At 40.9% G+C, this 13,428-nt stretch overlaps 1 protein-coding gene and 1 long non-coding RNA gene across 9 annotated transcripts in view; one reads left to right on the top strand and one right to left on the bottom strand.

Annotated features, from left to right (window-relative positions):
• The window catches only part of CALD1 (caldesmon 1), a 232,356-nt gene that overhangs the window by 135,982 nt on the left and 82,946 nt on the right, over positions 1–13,428 (top strand). The window lies entirely within an intron of this gene.
• The window catches only part of LOC105726333 (uncharacterized), a 182,025-nt gene continuing 173,552 nt past the window's right edge, over positions 4,956–13,428 (bottom strand). Inside the window, exons 4-5 of the long non-coding RNA XR_010341472.1 lie at positions 7,445–7,547; positions 4,956–5,071 (exon numbers count right to left, since the gene is read on the bottom strand). This is a non-coding gene — a long non-coding RNA (uncharacterized LOC105726333). The remainder of the gene's footprint in view (positions 5,072–7,444; positions 7,548–13,428) is intronic.

The raw sequence follows: 13,428 nt of genomic DNA, 5'->3' as shown, positions 1-13,428 counted from the left end.
TCCTAAAACGTGATTAATGTTCAGTCTATGTTACCTCTTGTTGCTTTTTTTTCTGCTGACTGAAGAACATGGTAAGAAAGGTGCTCTCAGAAAATCCCTCTCTGGGGTCATCTCCCAGGAAACTCAGCCTTTTGGCAGCTACCTTCTGGGGTATCACTGAGCAAGGTACAACCCCGTGTGTCAGATAGTTTGGTGTCTCGTCTCTTCTCTGTTTCAAATCTGTTTTAGCAGCTACCTTGAAAGTGATGGAAGAACTATGGATATAAAGGTCTCCGTATAAAAAGAAAATTTACCTTTTTGTTATTAAGAGTTCTTTTCCATTTTCCCTACTTGTTTGAAATCAAGACAAAAGCATGGGATAGTCTGGTACATATCAAGGTCTTTATCACAATTATATCAACATAAGCATATGTACGTGTATAATTTAATCAATCATATACACACAGCTCGCTGTACCTGAGGATTCAGCCAACCCAGATTAAAAATGTAGTTAGGCCTACCATAGTTGCCTCTGTACTAAACACGTACATGCTTTTTTTCCTTGTCATTACTTCCTAACAATACAGTATAACAACTATGTGCATAGCATTTATATTCTCCTGCTGATACTGAGGGATGACCGTATTTACAATACTCTTTGTGCTTTGTGAGATTCTCTTTTCACATTGCATAATCTATGAGTCCATTGCCATTAAAGCATCAACCCGAAGCTTCTCAGTGCCAACATTAGATATAAATACTGTACTAATAACATAAAGAAAATTATATGCCTAATTTTTACAAAATGATTTTGAAAAAAATGTATCCAAAATTACTCATTTATTCATTTTAATTATGAGAAAGCGGATGCATACAAAGTAATCCTATGTAATATATATGGAAGTTCTAAATCATCCTAATGCATATCCCATAAACTCACCATGCAGCCTGAGACCTAGAACATTTCCAATGCCCTTGAAGCCCCAGGCTCCTCTCCAGTCCCTTCCCTTCACCTCCCCACCCACAGAGGTAACCAGTGTTCTGAATAATTCATTTTTAAAAAATAAAATTTGAAATGAAATCATATGAATTTAGGTACTAGCTTCTCCAGGGCCCTGGGATCCAGGCATTCCAAAGATTTGCTCCAGACTCTCAGGTAAAGGTGTCAGTGAGAGCCCACTTCCCTGAGAGGGCAAGAAGTTTGTTTTTCTAAACACACAGGACAGGCTGGGTGTGGTAGCTCCTGTAATGGCAGCATTTTGGGAGGCTGAGGCAGGTGAATCACTTGAGGTCAGGAATTTAAGACCAGCCTGGCCAACATGGTGAAACCCTGTCTCTACTAAAAATACAAAAATTAGCCAAGCATGGTAGTGGGCACCTGTAATCCCAGCTACTAGGGAGGCTGAGGCAGGAGAATCACTTGAAACCAGGAGGCAGAGGTTGCAGTGAGCTGAGATTGCACCACTGCACTCCAGCCTGAGTGATAGAGCACGACTCTGTCTCAAGACAAAATAAACACACAGGACAAATGTCCTTATGCTGTCTAAAGCTGTAAGAAGTATACAATGTGAACACAGAATTCTCATCAAAATAAAGTAAAAATATAGGCCAGGTGTGGTGGCTCACTCCTATAATCCCAACACTTTGGGAGGCTGAGGTGGGAGGATCACTTGAGCCCAGAAGTTTGAGACCAGCCTAAGCAACATAGGAAGACCTCATCTCTACAAATAATCAAAAAAATAGCTGGGTGTGGCAGTGTGTGCCTGTAGTACCAGGTACTCTGGAGGCCGAGGTGGGAGGATTATTGAGCCTGGGATGTCGAGGCTGCAGTGAGCTATGAGCCGTGATTGCACTACTGCACTCCAGCCTGGACAACAGAGCGAGACCCTGTCTCAAAAAGAAATGTAATGAAAGCTCTTCCAATATTTATACTGAACCTCTCTCTTTTGGCCTTTGGTTTTCTCACTGGCCAGCAGGAGTGACAGATCTGCATTTGCAGCTGTCATTTGGTCAGGTACAACCCCATGTGTCAGATGGAACTGGCAGGCAAGAATGATGACTTCAATTGCTTTCAAGTCTTCCAGGGAAGTTCTTGACCCTTATTATCCCAAAGGTCCCTAAACAGTGCTGCAAGAAAGTACCACAGGGCATGAAACATGAGCATGTTGGACCGATGTGGTGGCTGCTTAAGTGAATTCTCATTCATCTGTGAATCAGGTTAAAAAGGAATCATGTGCATATTTTGTGAATAAAATCAGTTCTTTTCACTAGTTTGCTATCTAATGAGCACTATTCATCAGCAGTGGAAAATCAGTTTTTAGTGTATTATAAAACTGCATTAACTCAGACTGTTTTTGAATTTTTAATCATTTACTCAGGGACATTAGTAAAGTACAACTTTGAATTATTTATAAATAAAGGGTTTGGTTAACATGTTAAATATGTAAGCTACGTTCCATGGCTTAGTTTTTAAACACTGGAGAGTACAACTTTTTTAAACCTCTTAAATAACTTTGGAAACATTCACTTACATTGAACAGCTTAATTTGCTAATTATAAATCATTTTTATTTATTCACCATTTGAATAAGCTTCTAATATTTTGCTAGTGTGGTAGAAGTTACCAGGTAGGTATGCTTGACCATTTTTCAGAATTAAATTTCTTTTAAGGTATTTCATGATTTTTACTGGCCTTCCTTCTAGTTAATCTATTTTAGTCAGACTTGACATTGCATTTGCGATGAGTACCACTGACTAAGTTAGAATGTGAGGGCTTATTTTCCATTTTAATAACTCCCTCTATCACATACAGTTCCTTTGTTGGGATAAAAATCTCAGTAAAGTACACATCGGTCACTATAAATAGCAGCTACAAGCCTGTACATTCAGGAGAGTCTCCGGAGAGTATATTTTAAACCCCACATTGTTTAGAATAGGAAATTCTTCCAATGTTCATATTTTCCATTGTGGGTGACATGGACTGTCCATGTCACATCTTCACTGGCTTCTGTTTTCCTGTACCATTTAGGAATTCAACTGACAGTTTCCAGCAGATTGCTCAATATGTGCTTTTATTTTTCTAAGGGTAGCCTGGGTCTTTTTGTCCAGTGGGAATTTTGCATGGTTCATGGGGCTCTCCAAATAAAAGCTAGATAACTCAGAGCCGGCACCAGCAACTAGGTAATGAAAGAGTCCTTTATTTCTGTAGCTAGTAGTGCTCCTGTGCCCACTTAGAATAACAGCAGTCAATCCATTTTTGATTCCCACAGAAAACCTTGCACTGTTGGCAGGTTTTTGGGTGGGCGGGGGCGGGGGGATGGACTCAAGAGACCAATATGGAAAATAACTGAACAGGAAGTGAGCAAATAAACAAGCAGGATGAGGTGATAGGTTATCACGCTGATTCAAAGACAAGAAGCATCATCAGGTCGAATTACACTCCATCTTTCCCAAGGCATTATTGGCAGCTACAGTATGCGTATATCTCTGCTCACCCATTCCTTGAACAATTCTTGTTTCTCTAATCAAAACTGTTGTGTAGATCTTGATCTTTTCTTAGTGGGGGCTTCTTTGGGGGATTGAATATTCCCTCATTATTTCTCCTTTGATGAAGAAGATGAGAAAGGAACTATTAATAAGGGGCGTAGGGCAAAAATTGTGACGTAGAAAGAACTGATATCTGATACCTGTCCTTCCTGCTACTACCTTTTAAGATCCTTTAACTCTTCCTATCTAACCCTGAGTGTATTTTCCCTGAGCTGGCATCCTTACAGAATGTCCTGGCTACCTAGGGATTATCGTTTGCTACAGATGCTCAGTGGCTTTTGAACTGAACAGAATGAAGTTTTTTTTTTAAACTCCAAGTTGAGGCCAGAGAGAAATTCCCAAATTAACTTCTAGAAGACAGATTCTTGTGTCTAATTGGATCAGAAATTAACATATGCCCCCTCTCTCTTATGTTCTCTGAAAGGGGGTTGAAAGCCCAAATCACTGGACCCAGGGCTTGTAGAGCAACATGTCCAGGAGAACACAGTCAGTGGCAGGGTCAAATCCAGAAACCTTGTCATTTACTCCAACTCTGGCGCTTTTTTCTCTGCATCGTGCGGTCCCCCACTCTCAATTTAGTATTACATTAGAGTTAAATGTCCTCTGATTCCTGCTAAAGAGATTGCCTTTTAAATGAAGGATAAAAGACACTGAATAAAAGTTCGGCAGATCAGGGCTTCCTTATCTACAAAAGAAAATAACACTTCTCAGGGTGGCTCCAAAACTTAAGCAAGATATAGAAAAAATGCCATGGAATGTGTAAAGGGTAATGCGCATGACATACGTTTATCATGCTGAAGTGCCCAGGTGATTAATTGAAATTGGATTCACTTCTATATTAACTATGTGTAGAGTTGCAGGTTTCATACTGGTCATGTGCTGTTTCAAAGGAATTTTCACACTTCTCACCCTGCTTCCTTATACTATCTGACTGGCCCTCTGGCATTCCAGTCTTTCAAAAATCAGATGCTGAGAAAATATAATGAAATAAAATGTCACCTGTCACTTTCCCTAGAGTCTGTCACCTCTGGAGAAGGCTTAGGACCTCAATTGCAGATTAGGAGCACCAAAGTCATTTTATCTTTTCTTTTTCTATACTTGTGAGTTGAGAAAATGCAGATTTAAAATTCTGGCTTTATCTCAATCAGAAGGAAACTGGCTGTGCCTACTCTGAAAATTCTACTCCCACCTTGAGTCTTATATGGTGGGAGTCTTTAATGTATGTTAGTTACTATCACTTTTTTAATATGTTTATTTGTTCTCATATCTGTTTTCTCCACCAAATTGAAAGCAGCTGTAGATCAGAAACCACATCTTACTCACTTTTATTTCCCCAAGACCAGCATACAGTGTTGAATGGACACTAATACTTTAGTCCATATCTGTGTTAAGGCACAACGTTGACAAATTTGCTGAGTTACTTCTGAGAGGCAGAAATGTTAGTGACATTCATTGTGTCCTATAAATACTGACACCATTAATACCTTTCTTGGGGTTTCATCACTCCTCTCCTGAGCCTTCAAGCCATTGGGATTTTGACTCCATATCTTTTCTCTAGAGAAATAAAGAGATTCATCTGTATATTTCTCTGATTATTAAGGACAATTAGACTTTTACAACATGTAATTGTGTCCACTTATGCTTATTTAGTTACATTGTGGAGGCAAATGATATTAATATGGTAAGAGTCCATTTCCTTTTGTTGGCCTGTTTGCTCTAGTACTCAAGCCCTTAGTATTATTTGCAATTAGTATCTGCATTGTAAAATCAGATAATCATCGAATTACAGGGTTTGTACCAAACATGCAGGAGTCCAACAGTGAACAAACTGTATAATCAAAAATTTCTCTAATGAAAGATCAAGCTTGTGGTCGGGAGGAGTAAAGTACCCCAGTTAATCCCAGAAGAATGGGCAGAAGTAGGATAAGGGCAGGGTCAATCTCTGGCAAGTATTTGCAACATTCTTTCTGAGAACAGAATGTTTAGCATACAATAGAATAGAGGGTTTAACATACCAGTCGAGTTCAAAGTGTAGATTCCAAATGGTAAATGGTTTTCCAACATTGAGATGTAATGATGGACCAAAAAAGAAAAAGAAAAAGAATAAAGTAATACGTTAGAGCCAATACTTTTTAATCAAGATATGAGGGGTTAATTATTTTTTTCCAGTAAAGTCGAGCATTTTATAAATGGTTTATGCTCCTTGAGTAGTACTATTTGGAAGAAAGAGGAGAAGTATTTATAAGTGAGGTTTCTTCATTATAAAATTATACCCTTTGGTTAATTTGTTAACATAAAATTTGTAATGAAAATAAAGTTAGTCAACTGGAACACTCAAAATACACAGATCCGGAAGCACAATAGAATAGCCTCAGAATTGTATCTCTTACTTTTCAGTTGAATTTTTGATTCTTAGATCCACTGGGAAAGAGTCAGAAGGAAAGGTAATTTGAAGTTATCCTAGAAGCACTCTAAATTCTAAAATACCTAGGAGAATCTCAGATTACTTCAGTCCCCTCTACTTGGCAACATATTTTAGAAAGCTGAATTCATATTTCAGATCATTGGCTTTCAAATTTGAAGTGACTCGCCGCTACTTTTTTTTTAAAAGTATCATCTATTTTATTTTTTGTTGTTATTGTCTTCATAATGTCTTAAAATTTAAAAGCTTTCCAGATGGCTTCTGGCTTTTAAATGAGAAAATTGAATATATATATACATATATATATATTTACTAAATATTTTTCCTTAAAAACCTGCCAGCCTGGTTCTTATTCTATAAATTAGTGAGCAAAAATTTAAAAAAATAAGCCTCATTTGCTTTTCCTGTCTTAATAAGAGCTTGATTTTATTGCTTAATCTCAAAGTAAAACAGCATCTTAAAATGGAAAAGCTTTCTTCTCCTACTCTATTTCTAATCTCCTGCCTTATGCTACCATCGTAAAGGTACCTAAGATTCTACAGAAGAGCATTTCTAATAAATACAATACAATAATGGTCAAATTGCATTAGGTCTACCAGATTTAAGCAAGTGGAGTTCAACTGTAATCCACAATATTAGCAAACGTAACGAAAGAATGGCCAGTAGAAGTTGGCTGCAGTGGCTCATGCCGGTAATCCCAGCACTTTGGGAGGCTGAGGCGGGCGGATCACCTGAAATCAGGAGTTCAAGACCAGCCTGACTAACACAGTGAGGTCTCTACTGAAAATACAAAATTAGCCAGGCACAGTGGCTCATACCTGTAATCCCAACACTTTGGGAGGCTGAGGCAGATGGATCACCTGAGGTCAGGAGTTCAAGACCAACCTGGCCAATATGGTGAAACCCCGCCTCTACTAAAAATACAAAAATTAGCTGGGTGTGGTGGCATGTGCCTATAATCCCAGCTACTTGAGAGGCCAAGGCAGGAGAATCACTTGAACCAGGAGGCGGAGGTTGCAGTGAGTCTTGCACCATTGTGCTCCAGACTAGGCGACTGCGCAAGACTGAGTCTCAAAACAAACAAACAAAACAAAACAAAACAAAAAATTAGCTGGGCGTGGTCGTGCATGCCTGTAATCCTAGCTACATAGAGGCTGAGGCAGGAGAATTGCTTGAACCCAGGAAGCAGAGGTTGCAGTGAGCCTAGATCATACCATTGTACTCCAGACTGGGCAACAAGAGTGAAACTCTGCCTCAAAAAAAAAAAAAAAATGGCCAGTAGAAAAAGCCTGCATGATTGCCAAGTTCAAGACCAGATTTGGCCCTGGGAATCTAGGAATATCCAAATGAGACAGACCTTGAATCTCAGAGTTGGTTGAGTTTCAGGGTGGTGACGTGAGACTCATGGCTTGAATCTCAGAGTTGTGACATGAAAAGTATTCTCTCCACTTGGAGAAGTGTTTCCTCCCGTCTCCCCTTGGCTTGGGTAAAATATTACCTGTGATGATTTCACCTCCCTTTGCTCTGACTTCAGACTCATGGAGAAGTCTCTGTTGACTATGCAGCTTCCTGACATCCTGGCTTGGGGAATGGGAGGTGCCCTGGTTGGGAAATGAGAGAAGATGGAAGGCATTTATTCTTAATTGGCACCAGAGTTGGCATCGGTCTGTTGTGCATCTGTGAGTTCATCAATCTTCCTGATACCTATCAACTCTGGAACTTCCAAGATCCAATTTCTGGTGTAGAACTGTTATGAATACTCCAAAATTTTAAAAGGCGAATCTGTGGAAACCAGCGGAAGGACAAGCCAGCTGACCTTGGTGCAGCATCTCTACTTCATCGTTGTCCCTCTCCACCCCAGAGAACAAGTGACAAGTACTATTGGCCATTTGCTATATTCTGACGCCCTTCTAGGCTGTATCAGGTGCAAAACTGGTGGCGGGAAATATTCCTTCCAGCAAAAAAGTTATACTGTAACTTATTTGGTAAAGTGCCAATTAAGACAGACTTATCTGGTAAAATAAGTTACACAGGAACAATGAAAAATAAGACTTTCTCTCTCTTCCTTCCTTACTTTTCTTTCTTACTCTTTCTTTTTTGAGACAGTTTCCCTTTCTTTCTTTCTTCGCTCTCTCTTTCTCTTTCTCTCCTCTTTCTCTCTCTCTTTCTCTCTTTCTTTTGACAGAGTCTCACTCTGTCACCCAGGCCGAAGTGCATTGGTATGATCTCGGCTCACCGCAGCCTCCACCTCCCAGCCTCTGGAGTAGCTGAGGTTATAGGTACACCACCATGCCAGGCTAAATTTTGTATTTTTAATAGAGATGGTGTTTCATTGTGTTGGCCAGGCTGGTCTCTAACTCCTGACCTCAGGTGATCCACCTGCCTCGGCCTCCCAAAGTGCTGGGATGACAGGTGTGAGCCACCATGCCCGTACCATACATTTATTTCTATCTATAGATATCATAATCAAGTACCGATTCCAGTCAGATGTGATTACAAAATGTAACAGAACCTGATAAAGTGTTATTTATATCATGTAAATAATAAGCACAACACCTTAAGTATCTGAAACACAGAATGGATTATTTCTCTAGCAATCGGAACAATATTTCATCCAGGGCTGACTACCCCCCAAAAAAGAAGGAAATCAATATTTTTTAAGACTTTATATGGTATCACTGGAAAAAAATCTGGATTTGATTCCAGCTTTAAAAGCCATGTGTAAATTTAATATCCAGATGCATAAAGTGGACACCAGCAACTAAATTTATGGTTGTGGAAATATTTAGATACTTTGAACAAGAGTGGTACATACTGAGAATTCTGTGGCTTCTGAACTAATATGCTCCCTTTGAAGATTTGACCTTTCCTCCTGCACTAGAATTATCTCCTGAGTCCCAGTAATAATTTCCTTCACAGCCTGTATCTCTGAACAACAAATCTATGTTCTAAAATATAGCACTATGGTCTAGATTCAGTTTCTTCTGAGTAGAAATCATATTAGATATGATTAGAATTAGATAAAGCAGATATTATTATTATTTTCACTGAGACCAGAACCAGGATTTTGTAGATGTGTACCAGCCACCATTCATTCAAGAAACTGTTAGAGCCTTGCTATTTCTAAGCACTGTTTATTGTTTTAAAGATATGTTTCAAGTTGGGAGGGCAGAAAGGAGTTAGAGGCATGATCCTTTCCAGATAGAAACTTTTCAGGAAAAGAAAATAGTCCAGTTGGTTAAAAACCCTGGATTTTCAAAAGAGCTTAGAGAATAGACCTAAGTAATTGGTACAAGACAGTTTAAACAGAAACAGGGAGTCTCACAGCAAGTTGGCTGGAGGGGCTGACTCATACATTGCAACATCATTATCTCTCAAATACATGTAAACAAGAGTGGGCTCAAGCTTTCTGGTCTCTCTCTCCCTAAGAAGATAAATGACAAAGAAATAAAGTCAAATCCAAGAAGACTTCACAGAGGTGAGGCCAGGTACTGGTTATTAAAGAACCACGAGAATTCAGAGAAGCAAAAGGAGTGGGAGTGTGCGTAGGACTTACAGAGCATTTCATTTGGAGAAGAAGAAAGAAAAACCAAAAACCGTGGATTTAGCATAAAACTGAATGAATGATCTCTCTAAGAGATGCTGTTATCAATGTGAAAATGATGTTAGGATGTGTTAACGGGAACGTGGCAGGCAGCGCTGGGACTTCATCCAAGCCTTGGTCAGCTATTATTATGTCCAATTTTGGTTTCCCATTTGAAGAGTTGTTATATTCAGGCTGATATTAAAAGGATGGAAAATAGGCATTGGCGTCTAGCCTAGAAAAGACGAGACTAAAGGATGACTTAATACCTGTGGCCCTCGTAGAGATAAGTGGGTTTCTATTTCGGCAACAGGAAATCTAGTTTGATAACAGGATAAATTGAGCGTGAGAGTGATTAAATACTGGGAGGTTGATCACAGGATGTCACCTATTGAAGCATAGTTCTTTAGCTCTACTGCTTTCAGAGTACCCTTCATTTGTATTCTGTGTTGTAATAGAATTTTTGTATCCATATCTTATCTCCCTTTGGGACTGCCCTGCTTATCTTTGCATCCCCACAGCACTTAGTGCAATGACTTGCTTATAGTAAACATTCCAATGGTGCTAAGTGAAGCAAAGCAAAAAGGAATGTTCTGGGACAAAATAAAACTATCTGGTCACCATTATAAGGGCAATCAGAGAGTGTCACAACCCAAGACCCTATTACAGGCCTAGAAACAGATGAGGCAAAGAATAATTAAGAAAAGTGGGCCGGGCTTGGTGACTCATGCCTGTAATCCCGGCACTTTGGGAGGCTGAGGCAGGCGGATCACCAGGTCAGGAATTCAAGACCAGCCTGACCAACAAGGTGAAACCCAACTCTACTAAAAATACAAAAATTATCCAGGTGTGATGGCGCACGCCTGTAATCCCAGCTACTTGGGAGGCTGAGGCAGGAGAATCGCTTGAACCCGGGAGGCGGGGGTTGCAGTGAGCCGAGATCACGCCATTGCACTCCAGCCTGGGCGACAAAGCGAGACTCCATCTCAAAAAGAAAAGCACAGGCCACCAGGATGCTGGTGAAGAACCACTGGAAGACTAGGATGAGGAGTAAACTGTGATTTTCCACAGCAGCCCGTACATTCAATACCACAGGACATTACAGAGCAATATAGTTTAAGTGAACATGTTCAATGGCATGATGGGGGCAGGGGATGGGAGATGCTGTCAGCTGTCAGCTACGAGAGGAAGACTATGAGAGGCCGACAGACAGGAGGAAAGCGATGCTGCCTGCGAATATGTAAACTCCTTTAGTTACATTCCTGTTCACCCTGGGGTGGAGGAACAGCTGTCTAGTCAAGATTTTTTGCCTAGTTCTAAGAGTACAGGGCCTATGAATTTCTTTATAAGAAAATGTATCTCCAACAGCCTTTTCAGACATCCCCTTTATACCACTTGGACTGCTGCCTCTCTAGTGGTGAATTTCACTTAGGTTTATGTGAGTTTCTGTAGGAAGTGAATGGCTTTGTATGTTGTGTGCGTGCATGCATGCGTATGTATGCATGCATGTATATATGTGTGTGCCTGTGTGTGCACACGTGTCTGTGTGTATGTGCATGTGTCTGTACGTGCATGTGTGTCATAAGTGCATTAGGGCATGTGCACAGCACTTCCCACATACCTCTCTTTTCCCTTGGGAATTGCTCCAAGGTAGAAGCTGTTCTTAAACAACCTCTGCAGACTATAAAGTCTGGAACAGATCATGCGGTCCGGTCCCCTACCTCCATGAAGTAAAGTTATTCTTAAAAAATCATGTTTTCTTAATAAAGGACCACCCTGTGGTGGGAGCTGTTTTCTTCTATTGCACTGACCTCCCTCTAACCTTCCCAGCCCAGAATCTCTTTGATGAAAAATTAAACAATGAAGTGTCCAGAAACAAAGGATGCTATGAGTAATTTCAGAGTGGCCCAGACTTTCGTTTTTCCTGGTAAAAGCGTCCTGAAGTGTCATTAAATTCATGATACCTATTATCTTGCTGAAGGATGACTGGCTCAGTTGTTCCTGGTGCCAATGAGTGGTCATTAGTTCACTTCTCAGAGATACCTGTTCTGGCAGCTGGACCCTGGGTACCAGTCTCTGCTATGCAGTGAAAGCACACAGGCCTGTAGGTCTCTGCAGGACCAGAACACTGTACACACAAATAACCTTTTGATTGTTCTTTCTCATTCCTCTTACCTTGCCTCTCCAGCCCCAGCCACCAGGTCTCAGAGGACTCGTGGAAGCACTTGCCTAGCCCAGCCCTGCTCTGAGCTTGTGATTCACTTATCTCCATGCATCTTCCCGCATTGTCTGTCTTTCATTGCCTTTGTGCTCTTCCTCTTCCCAGTGAGTGTCTGTACCAGCTCCAAGACTCACTTCTCTCTTCACTGCTCCCACGTCGGTACCCTACCAGGTAGCACGAGCTATAACACCACTGAATTTTACTATCATAAACTGGAGAGCGGCAGCTGCTTCCCAAATGGATGCCCCTAAAAACAAAGGAGGGTATGCGCTGTTTCCCTTTCCCTCACTTGGCAACCAGGGAAATAGCCTTGTGGCCATCCTGTGGACAGCTGGCAATTAGTACACTTTCTGTGCAAGGATTCTACACACGTGGAAGATTACTAAATTCTTGCTCTCCTCCATGTAGAATACTGGCCAGAAAGAACCACAGATTTCTTTTTTTCTAGTTATTCCATTTTATGGACTTATTCTGAATATGCCAGAACTATACTTGTCACCTCAGAATTGGGGTATGGGGCTGGGGAGGAGGGAATCAGGAGGTGATAGCTTTCTTGCATGGCTGCGACAAATAACTACAAACTTGGTGGCTTAGAACAACATGACTTACAATGTACAGTTCTACAGGTTAGAAGTCTGACACAGGTCTCGCTGGGCTAACATCGAGGTGTCAGGAGGGCTGCGTTCCTTCCTGGAGACTCCAGGGTAGAATCAATTTCCTTGCCTTTTCCAGCTTCTAGAGGAAGTCACATTCCCAGGCTCTGGGCCCCCCTCTCCATCTTCAAAGTTTTTGCCAGTACATCTGTCTGCCCACCCTGAAGATAAAGCTCCCCTAACTACAGCTGGAAAGGGGTCTCTGATTTTAAAGAGCCATGTGATTAGTTTGAGCACACCTGGATAATCCAGGATGCTCTCCCCATCTCAATGCCTTTAATTTCATCACATCTACAAGGTCCCTTTTGCCAAGCAAAGTAACGTGTTCTCAGGTTCTGGAGATTTAGGGGAAACATTATTCCACTTACCACAGAAAACCACTGACTTTTGTCAGTAATTGAAGGGAAAAAATTTACTGGGCCAAATTTGGTAGAAAAAGCAGCAGAATGCCTTGATACGTTTCTGTCTTGATACATGTGCTACAGCAAGAAACTCAAGACAAGTAGTGTATATTTTAAGTCCTGTTGTGTGAAGGCAGTCGTATCTCTACTTTTGTGAGTGTCCTATGTGCTACTTTAGTCAGTATATGTTCAGTGATCATATGTGTAATCAGAGAGATATTTAAATGCACATATACATAATGATATATGGAGATGTTTATTAAACTGTATTTACTCTATAAACTATGACTTCATTTTTTGTGGTTGTTTTGTTTTTTGTTTTTTTGAGATGGAGTCTCGCTCTGTCACTTAGGCTGGAGTGCAGTGGCATGATCTCGGCTCACTGCATCCTCTGCCTCCTGAGTTCAAGCGATTCTCCTGTCTCACCCTCCCAAGTAGCTGGGACTACAGGCATCCGCCACCAAGCCAGGGTAATTTTTGTAGTTTCAGTAGAGGCGGGGTTTCACCATGTTGGCCAGGCTAGTCTCGAATTCCTGACCTTGATCTGCCCGCCTCAACCTCCCAGAGTGCTGGGATTACAGGCATGAGCCACCTCACCTGGCCTATAAACTGTGACTTTGATGC

This window comes from Aotus nancymaae, unplaced genomic scaffold (genome assembly GCF_030222135.1).
Source record: "Aotus nancymaae isolate 86718 unplaced genomic scaffold, 86718_ANA_hifiasm-v0.15.2.pri h1tg000002l, whole genome shotgun sequence".
Classification (NCBI taxonomy): domain Eukaryota; kingdom Metazoa; phylum Chordata; class Mammalia; order Primates; family Aotidae; genus Aotus; species Aotus nancymaae.
Note: the sequence above shows the minus strand (reverse complement) of the source record. Positions and strands in the feature narration are given on the sequence as shown.